The 22,060-nt window shown below is 41.3% G+C and overlaps 1 protein-coding gene across 2 annotated transcripts in view; it reads right to left on the bottom strand.

Moving 5' to 3' along the window:
• The window catches only part of mtcl2 (microtubule crosslinking factor 2), a 106,561-nt gene that overhangs the window by 41,294 nt on the left and 43,207 nt on the right, over positions 1–22,060 (bottom strand). The gene's annotated exons all lie outside the window — the stretch shown is intronic.

Here is a 22,060-nt window from a genome sequence, read left to right as displayed (position 1 = left end):
GTGAACTGAGGAAACTCTGCCCGGAGCAGAAAGGATGATACAATGGTGAAATCTGTTCATTTCTAAATATCTCTCTCTTTTTTTAAGTCATTTTTTTGGCCATTTTATTGTTATGCGATAGGACAGTGAGGAGTGGCAGGAAATGGGATAAAGAAGGGAAATCACATGCAGCAAATAGTCCAGCATTTGCGCCCACATGGTATGCATCCTAACCACTTACCTATCGGGTCACTAAAGATATCTTTTAATAGACCAAGTGTTGCATTGTCTTTTTTCCCATATGATAAAATATGACGAAGGGGACCTCACACTAACATCAACAAAACACCTGGACGTGATCTGCAGTCACTTTGCAGAACTGCGTCTCTTCCTCCTGTGGTCAGAAGCTCCTTTATTTTCTCTGTCACACACCTAATTCTCACTTTTACAAAAGCATCCTTGGAAATGTTTATTTATTCATTATGAAAAACCACACACACACACACACACACACACACTGTGAGCGGGGGCTGGTTCTCCTGTTTCTGAGCCTGCAGGTCTACAGTTGCACTGCAGATGAGAGCTGATAACATGACTTCCATGTTATCTGATAACATATTTAACAGCTTCTGGCTGTGTCCTCTTCGTCAGGTAACATTTAACCATATTTTACTATAACCACACTGGTTCTTGTGTTGAGTCTACAGGAGAAACACTGAAATGAAGATGGGGAGATGGATGGGTTTAATAAAATAGTGGGGAAAAGGATGAAAAGACAGAAGGGGACAGTAAAAGAGAGAGACGTGGATTTTCAAAGACAGGAATGCGTGCCAAGCCATCGTTCGCCTGACTGGTGGATGGACGGAAACTGACCAGGACAGAGGAAAAGAGGGAGAGATGGTTGTTGACAGTGAGAAAAAGAAAGAGAGACAGATAGCCACAGTGAAGGCAGAGCGAGAAAACAGGGAGAGTGAAATGTTGTCATTCCTCCGTCATGGATGAGGAGGCACAGCAGCGTGAACTCTCCCTCCTTCCAGTCCAATCTGATCTGCAGCTTGACCAGCCGTGACAATCGGGCTACAGAGCAGGACGGGATAAAACACACTGAGAGACCTGATGAAACACCCCGAGGAACGTTAGGAAAGCCTGGAGGAGGACAGGACGTGGAGGACAGAGGGGGACAGGAAAATGTGAAGAGACATGATGAAACTAAACAAACTAATGTTGAGCGATACGACCTCTGCAAGGTTAAGAAACTGCAGCCAGAGAGCAAACGAGGGCTAAATACATTAAAACAATGTTGAAACTTATAATAAAGGCAGCAAAGCGTGAAATATTCTTAGAAAAATGTCAGATGCAATGTCACAAAGTTAATTCAAACAGTTGAAAATAGACACCGAGGAATGAAAATGGTGTCCTGCAGCCAACAGCAGCAAATACACTGAGAAAAATATTCAAAACTGCTGCACTGAGACGTCACTGCTATCACTGTATCATATATATATATATATTTTTTTTTTTTACAGCGTGCTGATGTGGTTTCAAAATGGAAATGGTTTTAACAGCGTAGTCAGGTTACGGGCTGTTACGCAGGTTAACTGACACGAGATGAGACTGCTCTCTGAGAATGGGAGAGAGAGGGAGGAAGCAGCACAGAGGTCAGGTTTGATCTCAGCGTACAGACTCACCTGAACCAACCAGGCATTAAATCCTGACAGCCGCACAGCAGAGAGGAGAGGACTTAAAATGGATTATGAAGGTAAGTGTCCAACAGACTCTGGTGCTTTTCTTTTTACACGCTGAGGGACCTTTTATTGTGTTATTTATTGGTCTTATTTTCTGTCTTTATTGTCTTGTGAAGCAGTCAGACACACTTTCTACAGAAAGGTCCTGCACTGTAAATAATCTTTTCTCATCTATTACCAGTCTGGACACTGAAGGGGACACATGGTGCTGCTGTGGGGATCAAACTCGTGACCCACAGGTTGTCTGTGCAGCAGGTTATTATGACCCACGGTTACGTTTTGTTGCTAGGCGACATCTAGTGGCTGTAGTAATGATGACAGGAGCAAAGGGAAAAGTGCGGTCCACATCAGGAGGAGGTTGTGGTGGATGGACGGGTCACAGGAGAGCGGTGTTCGATTCCCATGTGAAAGTAACAGTTCACCATGTTGTGATTACTGTAACCATGACAACAAAGAGCATCAAATGTTGTTATTTCAACCCAAATAACCATATTTTTATAAACCTAACCCAGTACTTTTAGTGTCACCAAGCCGTGACCGTTATTATAGTAACCACAGGCGACGAAGGTAGCTACACCGTTCTCGGTACAGTCTGTGTGTTTATTATTGCTACCATGGCAACTAAGGTTCTGTGGTGAAGGGTAACTCTGAATATGCTGCAACGCTAAATCTGTGGAGTACTGTTTTAAGAATGGAGCTGAAACCAGGATGCTACTAACCTAGCTTAGCTTAAAGATTAGGAGAAACAGCACTGGTTCTCTCCAGAGCTCACTAATGGATGAACACATGATATCTCCACTGTTTAACCTGTATGTAATCAGAAAGGCAAAAATAACAAAGTGGTGAGAGGAGGAGTTGCATGTTGGAACTATTTCCTCTGTTTATTTAACTACATCCATCCAGTTTGCACCTCTGTGCAGCAGCCTATAGCGCCTTTAGCAAAGGTGGCTGTTTGTGTACAAATCAAATGGTAGTTTCTTCTAACTCTTAAAAAAGAAAGTGACTAAGTGTATTTTCCCTCTCAGTATTTGTAAGACTAACCCGCCACATTAAAATCTCACTTTGGACACATGCTAAGGTGACATTTTTCTGTGACATTTGAAACTCTTGGCTGGTTTCACAGCTCCTGACAGGTGAAGCGAGCAGTTAGATCAGGACTCAGCTGTGGCCTTCTGCCTTGCTGTGACACCGCTATGCATTTCAAGTGGTTGTTTATGACAAAAACAGGTCTTCCAGACTGGATTTTAGGCTGCAGGTTTAATAACAAGAATCCTAAATAGCAACTAAAGTTACTGGTGATGTTGAATTTTCAAAGCTCTGCACTTCTTGGCTTTGTCTTTTAATAGCATAATAAAAAAACCACACACACTGCAAAGTCAAATTTTTGGTCGGAAGATTTTTATGTTTTGTTTTTTTTTTTGTGGTGGAGTCTGGATGGAAAGACTCTTTTAGCCACTGAAATACTACAGCAAACATTTTCCTCTGAGGGCAGAAATTAGATCAGATTGCTAGAATACCAAGGGAAAGTGTGTGTGTGTGTGCACAGAAAGAGAGTGTGGGTTTCTGGAAAGAAAATTGATTTATTTGAAGTGCATGCAGTGCAACACAGACACACACACACAGACACACACACAGACACAGGGGCCAGTATCAGCCTGAAAGAACAGGACACTCACATCTCATCATCACCACCACACACACACTGGAGCAAAGAGTCTACACAACAAAGCACACAAAGGGTTGCATAACCAGGGTGTGTGTGTGTGTGTGTGTGTGTGTGTGTGTGTGTGTGTGTCAGTCAGATAAGGATGGATGGAGGCAGAGGGAAAGAGAAGACTGACACAGGGGACTAAAGGAGATAATTAAACAGCACTCGCCTCCTGCTAACAAAACATATCACATCAGTCCGGCAGAGCTCAGAGCTAGTTAGCTTTAGCAAATCTTTAATTCAGCTCATTAATGATGACAGGAAACCAATCGATCTTGTTATTTATCTCCCCTTTTTTTTTTTTTTACATTGCCTTGTGGCATTAATGAGCAAAATCAATAAATAAATATACATTTTCTGCTGTTAAGCCAGTTAAACCAACCCAATGCTGTTTATATAAGAATACAAATGGATGCTTGTAACATTGTGAGCTGAGGCTAACATCACATTTTTATTTTGTCACACTTGATAACAGCTTTTACTGAATTCCTAGGATGCAAATGCAGAATTAAGCAGCTCTCTGCACTTGTCTGCAGGCAGAGGAAAGCGGCTCAGCAGCACAACGGAGCAGAGCAGATAAGGCGAAAGCAACACCAGCGTTTCCCCCCGATCCCCTGTCTGCTCGGCTCATTACGACACACACGCCTCTCATACTTTAACACACATGTTGTGAAAACATTACAACACCCCGCTAGTGCTGGATTAGGAAATAAACGGCCAATTTACCGTCACTGCCTCAAGCATAAAGCCTCTTTTGTCTGCTGTGATGTTGTTGAAGATAAACCTGGATCCAGGACCTTAAATGAAATAAACCTATTGCTGCTGTTCATACAGGACTGCACCTGTGGTTCTGATATGCTTTAGCCCTTTCACTGCAAATTAAGTATGCTTCACATTACCTTAACTATCCTGCAAACAAAGCAGCTCTGTTGTAGATACTTGGAACCATTATGTAGTTTCCATTTATTTCAGTTGAATGGTTTGATAATTGGCATGGAGCTGACATCTTCTGGGTTGTGTAACCCATCACCGTGAAAACCAAGTCTGCATGAGTTCTGATTACAACACTAATGCAACACTGATAAAACTTTCAGTTTACTTTCAGAGTCTGATAATTGATTTTTCATACTGGAAACTGGTGAAAACAGTGGCTGTCTGGAACGGAGATAAAAATTTATACAGAATATAAAACTGCATTCACTGGAAAACAGGAAGTAGAACTTTAAAGTGAACATAATTTACTGTTGAGGAGAAAACTGTGGCCATATTTGTTAAGTACAGAAGAAACAGATGTAAAATTTCTTTTCATTGAGACGCTATGAAGACTGAATGTGAGTGGACGCCAAGAAGAAAACAAACATGTCTCCTGGTGTCATAGAGCAACAGTAGCACAAGAAGAGAAGAGAAATAACCTCAGAATAAAACATGTATTTCTTTCTTTCAAATCTTCAATAGTGTCACTTTAATGCATTTTGATGACGTCATATATATTGACGACATCGTGGCGCAACAAAAGTATTTAGGTGTCACCAAAACAAGACTGAACATGAGTGCAACAGATCATCATGTTTTTCATGCAAGTGGAATATTCTGGCTCCCACACGGAGAAGAAGGAGGAAAAAAGGAAGAAAGGAAAGATGTGAGTGGAGAGTCAGCGTGGTTAGGGATGGAGGAGTTTTCCAAAACCATCAAACTGTTTGGCTCATTAACAATGAACTAATAGGGTCCAAATGAAGGTCAACAGGTTGTCCATTAAAGGTGTAAACATGATTTACACTGTTGTCACGGCAACGCGGTCTCAATCAGAAAATGTGTCCAGGAAAAATCCTGAAAAGAACATCATCGTTTTAACTCCTGAATCAGGCTGGACTTTCCAGTCATATGTGAAACAAAGCCCTCTTTCTCCTGCTCACACACACACACACACACACACACACACACACACACAGTTACTGTATGACTGTATTTTCCTCTGTTCACATAACTGTAGAGAAGGTGAGGAGACAGAAGTGAGGAGGAAGCAAGGAGAGGAAAAGAACTGAGGGAGCTTTTCACAGGTGATGCGAGGAGGGCAGGTTGAACAGAGCACAAAGAAACTGTTCCCTGACAGAATAAAAAAAATGTTTTTATTTAAAGCAGCACTATACATGAAAATGAACAGAGTGAGGGATCATGTACAGATACAGACAGACCTGGAGGAGGAGGAAGCAGATCTGCTGACTGAAAAATATTAATCTGTTTCACTCTGGCGGCTCAGGTTGTCATGGAGATAAGGGGTCGTGACCCCGGCGGTCTGATACAAACCGAGTGTATAATTTTTTTTTTTCTACCTACCAAGCGCTGGAACAATGAAACACTGATGCTCAGACTGACTCTCCCGTCTGTATTGATTACGTTCACATTAGATCAATGACGTCTTGTACCTGAGCAAAGTATTTCTAGTGTAATTCTTTATTAGTGCTCAGAGCTTCATATATTCTGTGTTGACGTGATTATTGGTTTCAAGTTCTGGAGAAATCAACCAACCAAAACACATGATTTGTGTAATTTGTGTTTATTGGCCTCCAGTATTTTCCCCTCAGGAAAAATGAGGAGAATAAATACTTTAACATCAGCTCCTCACGGCTGGCTCTTGTTTTTGCAGTAGCTTCACCACAGCTGAATGCGCACACCTTTCCATCACCTCTCTCGAGATGGATTTTCCACTCAAAAAGTGGCGTTAATCAATCTGCCGCGGGCTTAATGAAAATTCTGCGCTGTGTCGTATAAATGATCCCGAGCCCTGCTGTGATTTAGCTCCTGTTTCCTGCCAAATCACCTGAAACTAACCTGATGTGCTCCCCCCATGTTACACTCCTGCAGTTACACTGTCCAGCTCATCTCTGTTTTCTTACACTGCACCAAAACCCCAAGAATCCTGAGATCACACTTCCCTGCCTCTCTCACTGCAGCTACAATGAAGGCATAAAAAGCCTGAAAAAATAAGTTTAAAAACTCTTTCATCAGATGTTCACAATGTTTAGTATTTGTAAATAAAGTTTTGAAAAAAACAAAAGTTGACAACCAAAGTACAGGCTATGGTTACAGGCTTGATAACAGGCCTTCAGCACCTGCTGGGCTGCTCTAGCATTGGCTCACCCTAATAAATGGATGATAACAACCTTCTGAACCTACTACTAGGTTTATTAGGCCCCGACTAGCCCATACATGTGGGAGAGATTATTCAATGGTCTGATAACAGTCAAATCTGGATCATGCCTGGAGGTTTATTGATATGACTTCTTACGTGCGTGTCCAGTCCAGGTTTCATCATATATGGGTCAACTATTACATCTCCTGATTCTGGGGTATTACATTTTCTATATTTTGCACTACATTCCCCACATTTTTATTATTATTGTAAATATTCCACATCTTTGTTGTAAATATTTTATTTTAATTTTTAACTTTTAATTTGACCTTTAATTTTTTACTCTAAGCTTATTTATGTTACTGTTTTGGACCGAACACCAACACAAATTCCTTGTATGTGAAAACAGACTTGGCAATAAAACTGATTCTGATTCTGATGCTGATTTTGCAGAGTGTTTTTAGGCTCATTTAAAATAGGATGCTTTCTGAGTCTGGCGTGTTTCTAAATGTTCCCACCTCGTCTGCTGTGGTGTTTTCAGTTGTGCCAATGAACACTGACATGATGTAACACAACAGTGATTCAGCTCACATCCGTTTGCATGTATCGATGCAGCTAAAGCCAAGAGAGTGAATGGTCAATTACCATCCCATTAGCATAGCATTAGCACGGCAACAAAGCGCCGCCACACTGACAGAGGATGGATATGAGGCTACTCCACATCTGAAAAGAAGCTACACTTTCCCTCCGTGCACTCTCTATCTCCTTCTCTCTCTCGTCCAATAAGTAATCAAAACAACAACAGACTGCATTCAAAAAAAAAAAAAAAGAGACAAAGACAGTCTCCTCCTCCTCCTCTGTTTACTTTGGCTCCTCACACACAAGCACACACACTGTGAAATAAGCAAACAAAGCATCAAGAACCAAGGAGGACCGAAAGGATGGATGGAAGGAGGAGAGGAGAGGAGAGGAGAGGAGAGGAGAGGAGAGGAGAAAGGAGGGAGGGGAAGGAGTGAACAGAGGAAGGAGGATTTGTAGTTCTTTGTTACCAGAACCACTGTTCACTTCCAGCCACTTCCATTAGAGAAAAGCTTGTGTGTCTGTCTGCCAATGAGTCTGTGTGTGTGTGTGTGTGTGTGTCTCCAGACACTGCTTATTAAGGCAGTGTGTTAGTAGGTGACCTTGTGCAAATCAACAGCTCTTCAAGTACAACCTGAATGCTTCGTATTGATCTGAATTATTTATGTGCGTATGGTGTGTGTAGTTAATGTGTTCATATGTGTGTTTGGCTGTGTGTGTATTTTTGTTTGTGCAAGCAAGAAATGGGTGTGTGCACTATACGTGTGTGTGTGTGTTTTACGTGTGTTGGCTATTTCAAGCTGAGCAGAGCAGCGTCTGCGAGAACGGACTGAGAGGAGGATGAGTGTGTGTGTGTGTGTGTGTGTGTGTGTGTGTGTGTGGCAGACGTCAACCCTTCATGCCCCTTCATGCCTCTCACCTCCCTCCCTCCCACCCCACCCCCACCCCCCTCCTCAGGGTCCTATTGCCCCTAAACGTTCATTAAAAGGGTCTAATTTAATGTACAAACCAGCCAATTTCTCCTTGACCTTTGTTTTTTTTTTTTTGTTAAATTTCTAATAATGATTATTTTCATTACCAAGTGATGTAGCAATGATTTAGTTTGATGGACTCAAACTGTTTATTCACAGAAAACCCCTGAGCTCAAGACGTCGTCTTTAAACTGTTTGTTTTGCCAGAACAACGGCTGCAAAACACAGAAGGATTCAGTCTTTAAGAGTGGGAGATGGAGAAACAGCCTTATCATATTATAATCGCTGTTGTAGCTGACATACATTAATTCATTCAATTATTTATGTTATTTTTTCATTGAATCAGTCAGTTGAACAATGGACTGTTCTACCCGACAAGGGTCAGGACAGAGAACGTGTTTAGAGGAGCAGCTCAGCTCTTCTGAGTTTTGCAGCATCCCTTTAAGATACTGGGACTGTTTTTCTGGTGTGTTATCATAGATGAAACAGAAAAAAAAAAAAATCATAATCTAAGACTGATTCCAAAAATCACAAACTGCTGTATCAACAAAAACATAAAGGTTTGATGGACAGAGTCAGGTCAGAGAGAGAGAGTCACTTTCTTCTGTCGGTAGATTCAAAATTTAAACAGAAACATATTTCTTATTCTGGTTGGTTTGATAGACAGTGTCCACAGTGAGGTCTGAGGAGGGAATCATGGGTATTAAAACCAAAAACCAACAACAAGCAAGGTTTGTAGGCTCTCTATCGCTTTCACTTTGTTAGATGTTGTTATTTTCACAATTAACACATTAACGTCATTATTCTTCTTTTTCTCTGAGGGAAAATTGTTAGTTTTATTTTATTTTTTTGCATTTTATGTTTCCATCAAATGACTGGTGTAGAGTGTTATTGTTGTTGTTGTTGACAGAGACAGTGACATGAACGAGGGAGTGAATAAACGAGGTTGGGGAAAGTGAAAACAGTTTGATGGAACGAGAGACAAAGGAGAAGCTCAACGTCTGGAGTCTTTAATATTTGATAGTCTGACCTGCACCACACTGAGGAGCAAAAAAAAAAGAAAGATTCAGCATCCATTTACACCGCCCCAGCCTCCCAACATAAACGCCTCAACAACCACGGACCACAATGCGTTGCCGTGGCGACAGCTTTTGCAGCCTGTCGCCAAGGCACCCCGTTGGCAAGACATTAATGAAACGACAGAAAGAGGAAGAGGAGGAAGGAAGGGAGGAGAGATAAATAGGGGGAGAGAGGAGGGATGGAGGGAACAGTGAATGATAAGAGGGTCAGAGGAGAAGGAAAAGAGATGAGAGGAGAAGGAGGAGGAGGAGGAGGAGGAGGAGGAGGGGGAGAGGACGGAAGGAGGCTGGACTGAGTGAGAGACAAATCAAAAACAAAGAAAGTTCAGGAAGCATGGACCTTTAAACGCTGCCGACACGAGACCGCCTCACCTCCTTAAAACCAAACACAGATCAGGACGACTCCAGCCGCTGGTCCTCCTCTTCACTCTTTAGAAAGCTCTTTGCTGACTCTGCATATATTTGAATATCATGTCTGAATATAAAAAAAACCAGCGGCTCTAAGATAAGTGGAGACTACGGAAAAATGATGACACGCAAATAACTGACAGCTTTAATAACAATGATATGATTATTATTTCTGCAACAACAATAATGGCCGAAGGGAAATAACACAAAATATGTAAAATAGTTTCCAGCCAGACTCATTTTTCTTCCAGCTCTTTCTTGCGCTATCTCTGCGAAAAAAGAAAAAATAATATCCCTCTGCACATGTCTGAAAATAATAATATGTTGTAATGCTTTTGCAAAGCAATATGAAAATCTCACAAACATGATTTATTACTTAATACCTGCGCATGTTTAGTAAACAGGGAAGAAGCTCTTCTCTCCACTGGGGCTCCATATTATCATTTGTGTAGATTTGCACAGAACAAATTGATTCATAGGTTTGTGAATTGATTTGTTTTATGACCTGACACACAACATGACACCTGCACACATGTAGGGAAAGATGAAATACATTCAGTGTTTAAGTATCTAAGAAATATCAGATGGAAATTATCCTGTGTTAGCAAAGAGTCTTCATGTGATTACATCCTATCAGTTTTAATATCTTCAGTTTGGCCGCTGAGAAAGGAAAGGCTGGTATCCCAGCATCCCTCTCACTCGTCACCCTCCACTAAAACACACCGACCAAATGGATTCTCACCAAGTCGCAGTGACCTAGCCCTGACACTGAGTCTAAACTTCACTTAGAGTGAGTCCACAACATCACATCCCGTGATTTCCACGCTCACGATCGATCCCAACAAACCCTGCTGACTTCAACCAGCCTCCCTGTGACCTGCTGCTGATAAAGCATCAAAGCTGTGACTCTAGTTTCTGCTTTACCTCCTTCCTCCGTGCTTTAGTGAAAGCGACAAAGTAAACAAATAGTAACTGGTTTTTAATATTCACACTGAACATTATGACTAATAATGATCAAAACGTCACAGTGAGACATTTACCTAACTGAATCAAACAGTGTTGATGAGGTCTCTTCTCATTTCCAGTTCGTTTCAGAGCGTTCAGAGATGCTGCTCTGTGTTTCTGGACAGATGGAGGAGGAGAAATCAGAACTGGCTGTACCATTAAAGACAGAGATGCTGCACACTGACACCAGCAAATAAATAAATAAATCCCAAACATTTCAACTGTTCCATGCTTGGTTGAAATGCTGCTTTTACTTGGAGCTGTGTTAATGGTTTTGCTTTAAAACACTTTCTTCTCTTGCCACCAGTCATGCCTGAGGTAAAACAGCTTGTAAATAACACTGCTTTGTGTAGAAGCTACAGTGATATATACAACTACAGGACTGTGTCACTACACAATTATTGTGGCCAAAAGAATTCACAATGATATCAATAGAAAAATAATAATAATAATAATAAAAATAATAATAATGCCACCCATCAGATTGATCTGTAAGTTTGTTTATTGACAATAAACTGTTGACAATAACTATTGTGTATTTTGTGTCTTTTTATATCTATTTTGGAAAATTAAGTGTAGAGAGGTGGAGAGAGAGTCTGTAACTGTACAACAACAATTACACTTAATGGAAAGTGAAAAGGCAACAAGATGAACTGATATTCTCATGATACCACGATATTATCATATGTGAATTATTATTATTATTTTCTTTTATTATTATTATTCATTTTTTATTTTATTTGATTTGATGAAGAAGATGAAGCCAAAGACAGTAATAACAGATTAAGATAACACAAGATAAAATGACGGCATACATTCCTACAGCTCTTTGTTATTGCTATAGATGTAGTGTTACATATATTATATTTATACATTTTTTTGCCCTTTCTTTCTTCTCAGGCAGAAAGATGGTACTTGGGGGTGGATGGGAGCTGGGGGGGTGGAAGTTGTTTGGTTTGTTATGTTATGGTCCAGTAACGGTGGGGAGATGGGATTGGTTTGGTTTGGTTTGGTTTTGAGATGTTGTTGGGGCATTATTAACCCAATATCAACATTTTGTTTTTTAAATATCACAGTTATCGTCAATACTAGTGTATCACAACACCCCTAACATGTAAAGCTGAGCAGCAATATGTTCTGAATCACAGTAACTGTTGTGATCGTGATCTGCTGCTTTGAGCCGCTCTGAATCGTAACATGTTCATTTGTCGTCCGGCCTGGTTGAACTTCCTGTTTCCCTCCCTCCTTCTTTTCTCTCTCGCAGGCACCTGAGCTGCCAGCAACTGTTCACCACAGAGGCACAGAGAGAAACCATATGCGAACGAACACACACAGAGACACACGCACATATGCGAGCTTCTCCATCAACACTAGAGCGTCTCCATCTGGTGTGTGTGTGTGTGTGTGACAGAGGGTGTCCCTGCAAACCACAACACAGCCCTCACCCTGTTAATACCCTATAAATAGAGAGCATCATCTGCGGCAACACCTCCCAGCTCTTCTGCAGCCGGCCTCGTGTCTCACTGTACAGAAGAGAAGCTTCTGATGAGGTGAAACCTTCAACCAGGCTCCAGTTGAGCTCCACAAAGTCAGCGCTGACGGGACAAAGCACGACGTAAAAATCAGACGAGGACAGATTTATTTGTCTTTTCCTGCTTTAAAGGGTAAAAGAAAAAAAAAAAGATCAGCAAAAAATAAACCAACAGCAAAAGGATGATTATGTTGAAGTAAGCTTTGCTTTCAGTGCCCTGCTTGTATTTATAGATACAGGGGAGAGAGGGTACGACATGATTCAATGTGATTCACAGTTCAGTACAACATGGTGCCTTGGGCAGAAAAGTTGTTCTTCTTCAGCTGTTTTTCCTTTTAACAGATCAAAAGTAATTTTACTTAGTGTTAGCATTTTATTTTTTCTCATCAGTACATTAGAACAGTTGTTCTACAGGATTTTGAGGTGATGACAAATGTGGAAGTGTCATCACCACATGACAAAAAAAAACATTTAGACAAATAAAACCAACTAATTAAAAAGGAAAGTTAGAGCTGTAAATCAACCACAACTAAATTAAGGTGGACAGTTATTATTTATGCAAAATCACTTGACCTCTTTGCTCAGAAGCTCTCACACATACACACACACACACACACACGTTCATATGACCTCTATATGGCTAATGGCTTCTTCACATCTTTAATTAGTCTGGATATCTTGTCACATGTGGTTTCACACATCGGAGACACACACAAGTCAGCAGTGACGGCTGGTAGAATATCCTGGGATTACAGCATCACATTGTGTGTTTGTGTGTGTGTGTGTGTGTGTGTGTGTGTGTGTGTGTGTGTGTGTGTGTGTGTGTGTGTGTGGAAGTGAGAGAGAGTGAAGTGGAGCGTGTAAGACAGGTTGACTGGGTTGTCCAGTAATTGGCAATGTGAACTGCATCAACTATGTCAAAGTGTGTGTGTGTGTGTGTGTGTGTGTGTGTGTCACACTTATAAATAAATGATAGCTGCAAATATTACATTAAAATAACAACAATAATTATTCCCTATAATAATTCAGTGATGATTAAACAGGTGATAAGTCACAGTGCAGACAACACGTGTGGCAGCAGAGCACAGCATCCATTTAAAAACATGACAAATAATAATAATAGTTGTATAACGCAGATTAACAGTGGGTTCTTTGTACTTTATTGCAGAACCACATGAAGGTCCACGTTCCACTTTAAAAGCAGACTAAGTGATAATAAGCCCTTTGCACCATGAATAATAACAGGCCGTTTGATCTCACTGACAGCAGAACAAAGCCTGGCTCTGGTGGACACGTCAGGGCTCTGGTGACCTTTCAGTGGGTCTGACAGTTCAAACACAGGAGCCACACACGTGCACAAAGGTGACGTGGGTAACTGCTTAAAAGACACCCTTTTGAGAAACCAGACTTTTTATGGCTTATTACTGATTTTTACTCTTTTTTAAAGAAATAGTAGAGTAGAATAATAATAAATCATAATAATAACAGCAGAATAATAGAGTCAAATGAGAAGAGTCACCATGAAGCTTGAAGCTACAACATAAAGTCTAGAAACAGGAGAAACAGCTTGCTCACTATTAACATATCATATCTCCAGGGAGACTCCAGGAAGCGACTGACCCTAACCCTCTGATTCTTGGCAAGAAAACAAGAGTTTATTTTCCCAAATACATTCCTTTAATATTTACAATAAACACTGAAAATTTGATTAGTTTAATATAAAATACAAGAGTCATCCCCCTGCTCTTCACATTAAAAGCCACAGAGTCAGATTTGAAGGTAAATGTGTTGGATTGCTTTAAAAAATAAATGTTCTTCTTTTCTGTCTTTAGAAAAAAGGTTTTGCTGTATTTTGACTTGCATTCAACCTAATATCTCTGTCTTTGGTCCCGAGACCTATTTTTCCGATGGAAAAAACACACAGCCCCAAGATGTGATCAAGTTATTGATGTTATTTTGAGTTATTTAGCAACCTTCATACTAATGAAAGTCAGGAAATGGTCTGTTTTTATGCTTTTTGTGGCCAAATAAGGGCGCAGTGTTGTTATTGATACTGCCAGAGCTGAAAATGTTCAAATGTTGTACACAGTGTTTTTAATAAGTATGATGTAAAGCTTCAGTATCTCTGTTATGAGGCTTTTTGAATGCACTGTAGTGAAGGATGGTGGTGGAAGACTAATGAAGAAAAACATGTTCTCCTCATTAAAGCCAAATGGAAACAACCTCAGTAACTTGACATTCATGGGAACTTAATGCTCTTCATTTTGAGGAGCACTGCTATAAACAACACCTGCTGTGTGAGACAGAGACGACCAATCACCAAGCAGAAGGTGCACTGAATCTTTGTTGTCATGGTGATAATAATAAACTTGCATTAAGGATGCGGGACGGTCACAGTTTGGTTAGACTGATGCCCAGAAATCTACCTGGTAAGGTTTAGAAAAATACTGTGGTACCCATCGGTTTGTGAGCTGCTGTTTTAAAGCCTCCAGTTTGTAATTCGTCCGTCGCCATCTTGGTTTTTGAAACCAGAAGAAACCATATTTGGAGGAGAAGGTGGAGCTGAGGAGGAGTGAGGGGTGGAGCTGACCTGCTCTGTCCTCTATCCTGATTGTCAGGCAGGTCGCTGTGTGTGGTGCCGTCTGTCAATCACATGGTAGCCCCGCCCTAATGCATCCCCTGCTTTATGGTCTATTTTCCTCTAAATGGACCATAATTTAAAAAATGAACATCATGTTGTGTTGAAGAAGACTTGAAACTAGAGACTGAGACATAAACTCATCAGGAAAACGTTTACTGAGGTAATAAATCAGTGAGAAGTAGAGATACTTTCCCATAGACTTCAATACAATCAGACTTCTGTTTACCACCAGTGGAGTCGCCCCCTGATGGTCATTAGATAGAATGAAGGTTTAAGCCAATTCAACATTGGCGTCACTTTTCAGACCTGGAGTCTACGTCCATTTTTATATACAATCTATGGTTAAAATAAGTGCTTCCTTAAGGTTAAGGTTAGAGGACCTTTGTCGTCATGGTTACAATGATAAACATATGGAACATGGGGTCGTGTTTTTACACGACAGCCTTAACATTTGGGTTTGCTCCAGTGCGAAGGACATAATGAATTCGCCCAAACTTACTGCACATGCTGTCACACCAGCTGAGACACGTCTTTCCCCACGTTTGTCATCAGACATTAAACACACCACTCGTCTCCCAGCCTGAGTGTTTATTCCCTCCATCTTTCCCTCTGTCTTCCGGGGTCCTGTAATCCCAGCCATCAGCCTCTCTGACAGGAAATCAAACTGGATATGACTCGCTAATTGGAGCCTTAACCTCGCTCTCTGAGGAGAGAGAGATGTTGTGACCTTGTCTTGTCCTCAGTGGGAAAAACTGCTCTTCTTTGGTTTATACTCTCAACACATGTACAGGAATTTCTGACGTGAACACGCATTGACTGCATTCATTTAAAGTCATATATGCCTTCTTCTTCCCTTACTCTGGCCATAGTCATAATTGTCTTTCATTTTACATATCATATCACAGTAAATTAATGATAACACATGTTAAAATTAATACTTTTTTTTCTTTAATAGTTCATTTACTGTTAGGATTCAGTTTACCCATTAATTTTATTAAAATCAAATCTTTTATTTCGATTTCTCTTTCTGTTCTTTTACTTTTTTCTTTCTTGTCCTCTTTTTTCTTCAGCCCCACCCCCCCACCACCACCACCAGCTCCCTGATTGGCTGTTGAAAATTTGAATTTTCAAACAAGGATCCACCCCTTTTTTCTTCCCCTGTCAGTCTATTACACACCCGTTGATCATTGTGTCAGTTTCTTACTTTTTGCGCTTTTTCATTCCACTCACCGACTTTTCTCCACTTCAGACACGGTAACTTATCACAGACGGGAAGCCTCAAGGGCCACGGTGTGAAATAGTGATGATGATGACAATAACATCGTGAACAGGAGCAGAGACGGAGTAAAACAAATGTTCTGCACATGGATCAATTTGACCTGATTCAACCCTGCTGCAGGCTGCTGTGCCCTGATTATTGTGGCTAAAGTAACTCACACAGACGCTGATGCAGACACACAACCGCACACAAACGAACGCGGCCATGTGTTCATATATTAGCTCTGAGTTAAGGGATGAGCTTAATGTGCTTTTATCAGGCGCGTTTATCGACCTGCTGTCTGGCTGAAGTTATTACGTGGGAGTGGGAGACGCTGAGAAAAAGACAACATCCCTGATCACAGATAAACAACTCTAATGAACAAGAAGATCATCATATGGTGCTGTTGTGTTTTTATTGCGTGGCTGTTACCGTCTGTTAAGCTGATTTTTCCCCTTGGGACAGTAAAGTTTAGAGCTGCACAGATTACAAGAAGAGGAGAGGGAGAGAAAGATGAGGAGGACTGGGAGAAGATTTCAAGGAATAAGAGATAAATCTATTAAAGCAACACGTCTTTTTGTCCCTACCCTCTCATTTCACCCATAGGAGCATTTCCTAAAACAACGCCCCGATAGGAGCAGGTGTACCAGACCTTTGTTGTCATGGTAACAATAATAAACATGCAGTTAAGCTCACAGCCTGGTCAGGTTTAGGCTTGAAGTGGGAAAAAAAGTGACGATATACACAAAACATTAAATTCTAGTAGAATAAAAGCCACTGAGACGTAGGCCAATTGCTGGTGTTCACAATATAAATTAACTTCCTCAAAGGAACCATTTGCCAAAGTATTACTTCAGATCTGCATCTGGAGTTACTCCACATCTGTCCGAGGAGGCGTGTGATCGTCTCTGGCACTGCACGGTCCCTGTGGACTCACTGTGGTTAATTAAAGCAGCGTCAGAGAACGGACGGACGCTGCTTGGATTAACTCAATATGTCGAGAGGTGAACATGTGACTCATGTAGTGCCCTCTGGGTAATGCAGTTCATATAGGGTCAATGCAAATCTCCCAAACCCTGAAATGGAGAGAGCAGAAAAGAGGACCAGCAGCTTGTGAGAAGTACCAGAAGTTCTGGTTCTACGTACTGGTGCAGAGCGGCCCACGTCGAGCAGGTTTAGGTACAAAAACTAACCACATCTCTCTAATGTGGACTTCATCACGCTTTGTACTCCTTCATGTCCTTCCTCCTTTGCTCCTCTCATAACTACAACGGTTACCAGAGGTCAACTAAGAATAACGTCACTTTCGACTGACTGTTTAAGGCAAAACAACAACCACTCAAAAAAATAAAATGACAACTGGAGAACTGTCCTCAGATTCTGGTTCTTAGACTGAGCTCTGATTGGTGTGTGAACAGCAGATCCCTGCAAACTTCAAACCAGTCATGACTGCTGTCATGTGACTGAACCAGTATTGTTTTTACTCTGGGAGACATGTTTGAGGAGGATGAGATTGTTCACAATAATGAGGTGCAGAAAGGAATTAGGATTTTTTTTTCTACCTTTAAATGAACCAAAAACACACAGTCAGTCTTGCACCAGTGAAAACACCAGGACCCTCCGTTCTCTTGTTATATTTAAAGGCTGCTGTGTCTCCCTCTGTCTCTGTTGCAATAAATTACTCTGGTGAGGCCTCTGGCAGAGATTCAGACCCTGGAAAGGAAAACACACACACACACACACACACACACACACACACACACACACACACACACACACACACACAGTAGACCACTTCGTTCTGCTCCACTGCTCCGATCAAATCAGTGCTGGGACCAACTAGAGGGTAGCCATTAATTTCTGACCTCAGTTTGACAGAGTAACATAAAGTTGCTTTACCAAACCCTCTGAGAACTGGAGAGGGAATCACCACAGTTCCCCCAGTACACAAAGATAACGCAGGGAGGGAAATTACCATAAAAATCCTAGTAAATCCCGACTCCAGCTGGCTTGTCCACACTTAACAGACAATTTAACAGGCAGCCAACTGTCATTCTGACATCCTGCTCTGTTCAATTCACCTCGACTGGCTTGTAAAAGTATTTGAAAGGTGAATTTTGGGATTTACCACCAAATTCTTTCTTGCTCTAATGAAACTTAAAGTGGCATCCTCCAAGATTTTCAGCCCTGGTTTATTTGGTGACACCTGTAGCTACTGGTGGTTTAAAACCACAGGTCACAGAAATCTGGAGGCAGCAAAACAGGTAATAATTGGCCCTTTTTTTTCTCCATCATTCTGTGAGCAACCATAATCCAATTTTATGCTGCACACAGCGCGAGTCTGCTAACAGTGAAAGGAGCTGGTTACCTGGCTGAGAGGCTGGAGGTGTGCAGCCTGCAGCTCTTCATGTAACAGCTCACTGTGGCTGCTCCGTCTTCGTCCATTCGTCCCTGCAACACTTCAAACTGATCCACTGTCAAAAATGTGTCCAAAATGACCTGTTGTCTTGTTTTGTACACATGCTTTTGATGCATGATAGCAATAAGTGCTAAGCTCACTGGCAAGCATGTTGCATTTCCTGTGAATACTTCATAATAAAAGTCAACACCTGGTTCGCCAGTTAAATGCTTTTAAAGTGAAGCTGCAGCAACTTAATACGGCATGTTTCCCAGGGAAAGTCACCACAAACATCCAGTTAATATGATTACAAATATATAAATATTACAATACAATAAAAATCTTGAGCCACATCACAACATGAATTTTTGATGCAGTGTGGAGAACCGACTCAGTTCAGCAGCAGGCGATAGCTCTCAGAATTAAAGAACATTTAACGGACTTCATTACCCAGAAGTCCAGTGACACTGTGTCAACATCAGACTTAGAAGAGTCTATGACTCTAAAGAGTCTTTAGAAGAGTTTGAAGAGTCCGGATCAATTTGATAATACTTCTGAGGAAAGTGCTGATCATCTTTTCTCTCTGTCGTCATGCCTTCCCTGCATTACGTTACCCGCCTGCTAGCTTAGCCTCTGGGAGCCTCGCGTCCGTGCTGCTGTTCACGACCTAACCACCTGAACGCCAGGCACACCATGTACAGCCACACCATCACTTCAACTAGCTGAAAATCCTCCTGCGAACAGTGGTTGGTAAAGCTACAACAGTGGGTGTTTGATAGTAGAGTCTTTTTTCTGATTATAATCAAATATGGTCTAAGTCCAGGCTTGTGTTGCTGCCATGGGCGATGTTGGTGCTAATTATGACAAAGCCTATTTAAAGGAACATCCAGAGCACTAGACTGTGAGGACACTTATACGCAGGCTGAGATAATTAATAGGTGGGTGACTCATCAATTTTCCAACAGGTTTGAATCTGTTTTTATGGGAAACACGTTATTAGCGGCATGTAAACACAGCCGCCTCCTCTTCCTCTCGTATGATAACGGTGATAAAGTCAGAGCATGAGGAGGTTAATGGTCTGTAACACTGTGGATATTGACCATTTCACCAGTGATGCTCTGGCCTTGTGCACTGCACTGCTGATATAATTCCCTCCATTATCTTTTCCTAACAGCTAACCCTCATGACTTTGCACTGACTGTACAGAGCATTTCAGTGAGCAGCTGAACCCAGGTATGAAGGGAGGGGATGTGCTGTCCTGTAGCCGGAGAGGACAAATCTTTTGACTTTGACAACAGGACACTTTCAAAGGACTCTCTTTACTTTTAAAGCTGCTGCAGGCAAACAACATGTCTTTGAGCGGGTGCTGTTTGAAACGTTTTTGAAGCCTGAGCCACAAATCTTATAAGATGGTGTCAGCAAAGTGGATCCAGTGATCTCCTGTTTGCCAAGCTGAGCTCCTCTACATCGCTTTATTCTCTGCTCAAAAGAGGCAGACTGTTGGTGTAATATTGGTCCAGGTTCCTCTCTTTGGTTTTAAATAAATTCTGTATTTTACCCCAACAAAACCAATGGTTTCAGACCATTAACTACATTTATATTCCTTATTTCTGTATTCCAGGCAGCTAAAGGTTACAGTTAACTTCAGTACAGTCAATAAACTCACATTGCAGATTTTTGTAATTAAAATCATAGTAATGGGGTTCCCTGCATCTCTTCAACTCCAAAGTGAACATTCATCTGTACTGATGGACTCAGCTCCTGAAGAAATAACCACATTCACGTGTTGTTGTTTTTGCTCCTGGCTTTAATTTCCTCCTAACGTACAGCCGCTCGTGATGCAGTGTGGTTCGGCAGAAGCTCAGTGTCTCTCTCAAATGTGTGTCCACCACTGTGCAGCTACTTCGTCCTTGAGCAAGAATCCAAACCACCACCGTTCACATGTTATTAATTGACCTAAATTATAAAACATCACAGAGCCTCTTACCCTGTTAATAGATTCTTCTATCAGCTCCGACCCACAGTGTGGTCGTGGTCTCCTGATGAAATTGTGGTCTCTGTAATGGTTCACTGGTGTCCTCTGCCATCATGCAAGAGGACAGAGATAAATCTCTCTTACTGTGGGATTACAGTTGTCCGGTCCATCCCACAAACCTCACTCACCTCCCTCTTCTGTCTCTCATTCCATCTTATATGTTCCCATCACCATGTCTCTGCCTGTCGTTTTCCTCTCCCCCTGTTTATCTTTACACACCCATTCAACCTTCATCTCACCCCTCTCTCTCACCCATTTAACCTTCATGCTCGCTCTACCAACTCAATCTCACTTTCTCCGTTCACCTGTATCATTTTATTTTCTTCTGCTTTGCCCAGTTTCAACTCAGAATTAAAATATAAATACGAGCAGAAAGAAATAAATGCTGCAAAAATAATTAAAGTGTATTATCTCGACTGATTCAACATAATAGGTATTAATGTGAAGGAATTAATGCGGCTTGCAGCATCATAGCTCTGGTTCCATTATTAAACTGTGATAAGACAATATGAAAACTCACAGCCTCTGTCTCATAGTCACATTAGTACTGTGCAACCAATTCTCTGAGTCTGAGCCTTTTTCCTCAGTTTTCTGTAAGAGAACAGCACCAACACTTTAATTTAGCCCTGTTGCATGATCCAGCTAATGTCCCATCAAATCCAATTGATTCAAAATGGCTGATACTGTTTTTAATAGTGATGTCTCAGTGGTAATGTCATATTTTAATGGTTTAAGACAGAATAAACAGCTGTTAAGACCTGACCTCAAATTTAATTCAACAAAAACCAACATTTCTAGCGTGGCCAGTGCATCACAATGACGACTCTATCTTCGTATTAACACAACTTTCACTGACTTTAACAAAACTGCAAATATTTTGATACAGCTGATGGTAAAGCCGGCGTTACCATAACCTCACACTTCCCTTTTAATGTGAAAAAAACTCATTTTCTTGGTGCAAATTTCTTCTTTGCTCCACTTTTATCAATTTTCTGCCACATATCAAGCTGACAAGATCATAAAAGTGATATTTCAATAACGACAAATGACCTGACACTGCGCCAAAACGCCAAGAATCCAGAGAAAGAATCTGGATCATATCAGGAGATTTATTGATATGACATCTTACGGTGCCGTGATCTGAGCGTGTCCAGTCCAGGTTTCATCATATATGGGTCATAGTTTGAAATATCTGGGAAACATCTCCTGATTCTGGAGCCCAAAGCTTTCCAACAGGGTGAGCAGGGCAGGGTGGCGACTGGGGTTTGGGATGAGAATCAGTGACCATCATCCCCACTAGACTGCAGCCATTAAACTGGAGAGGAGATGGGACTTTCCTCAATTTTTCAGCCAGAAATAACACCACTGGGAATTAAATCCCAGGTCTGCACCTGCACCACCCATTTCAGTCGACTGGATTTTTAAAATACATCTTGAGGTTCCTCTAACTTATCTACCTCAGTCCCTCCTGCTCACTCTGCTGGGTCGGGTCAGAAAAATCAGAGTCATTTCTTCCTTCTTTTATTCATTCTCTTTGTTGACCTCGTGTACTTTCCTCTTCTCTGCTCCACAGTTGTTAACACAGGGGCCCTT

Source organism: Trachinotus anak, unplaced genomic scaffold (genome assembly GCF_046630095.1).
Source record: "Trachinotus anak isolate AG129_WGS33_773 ecotype Australia unplaced genomic scaffold, CSIRO_AGI_Tana_v1 ptg000004l, whole genome shotgun sequence".
Classification (NCBI taxonomy): Eukaryota; Metazoa; Chordata; class Actinopteri; order Carangiformes; family Carangidae; genus Trachinotus; species Trachinotus anak.
This window is presented reverse-complemented; position numbering and strand designations above follow the sequence as displayed.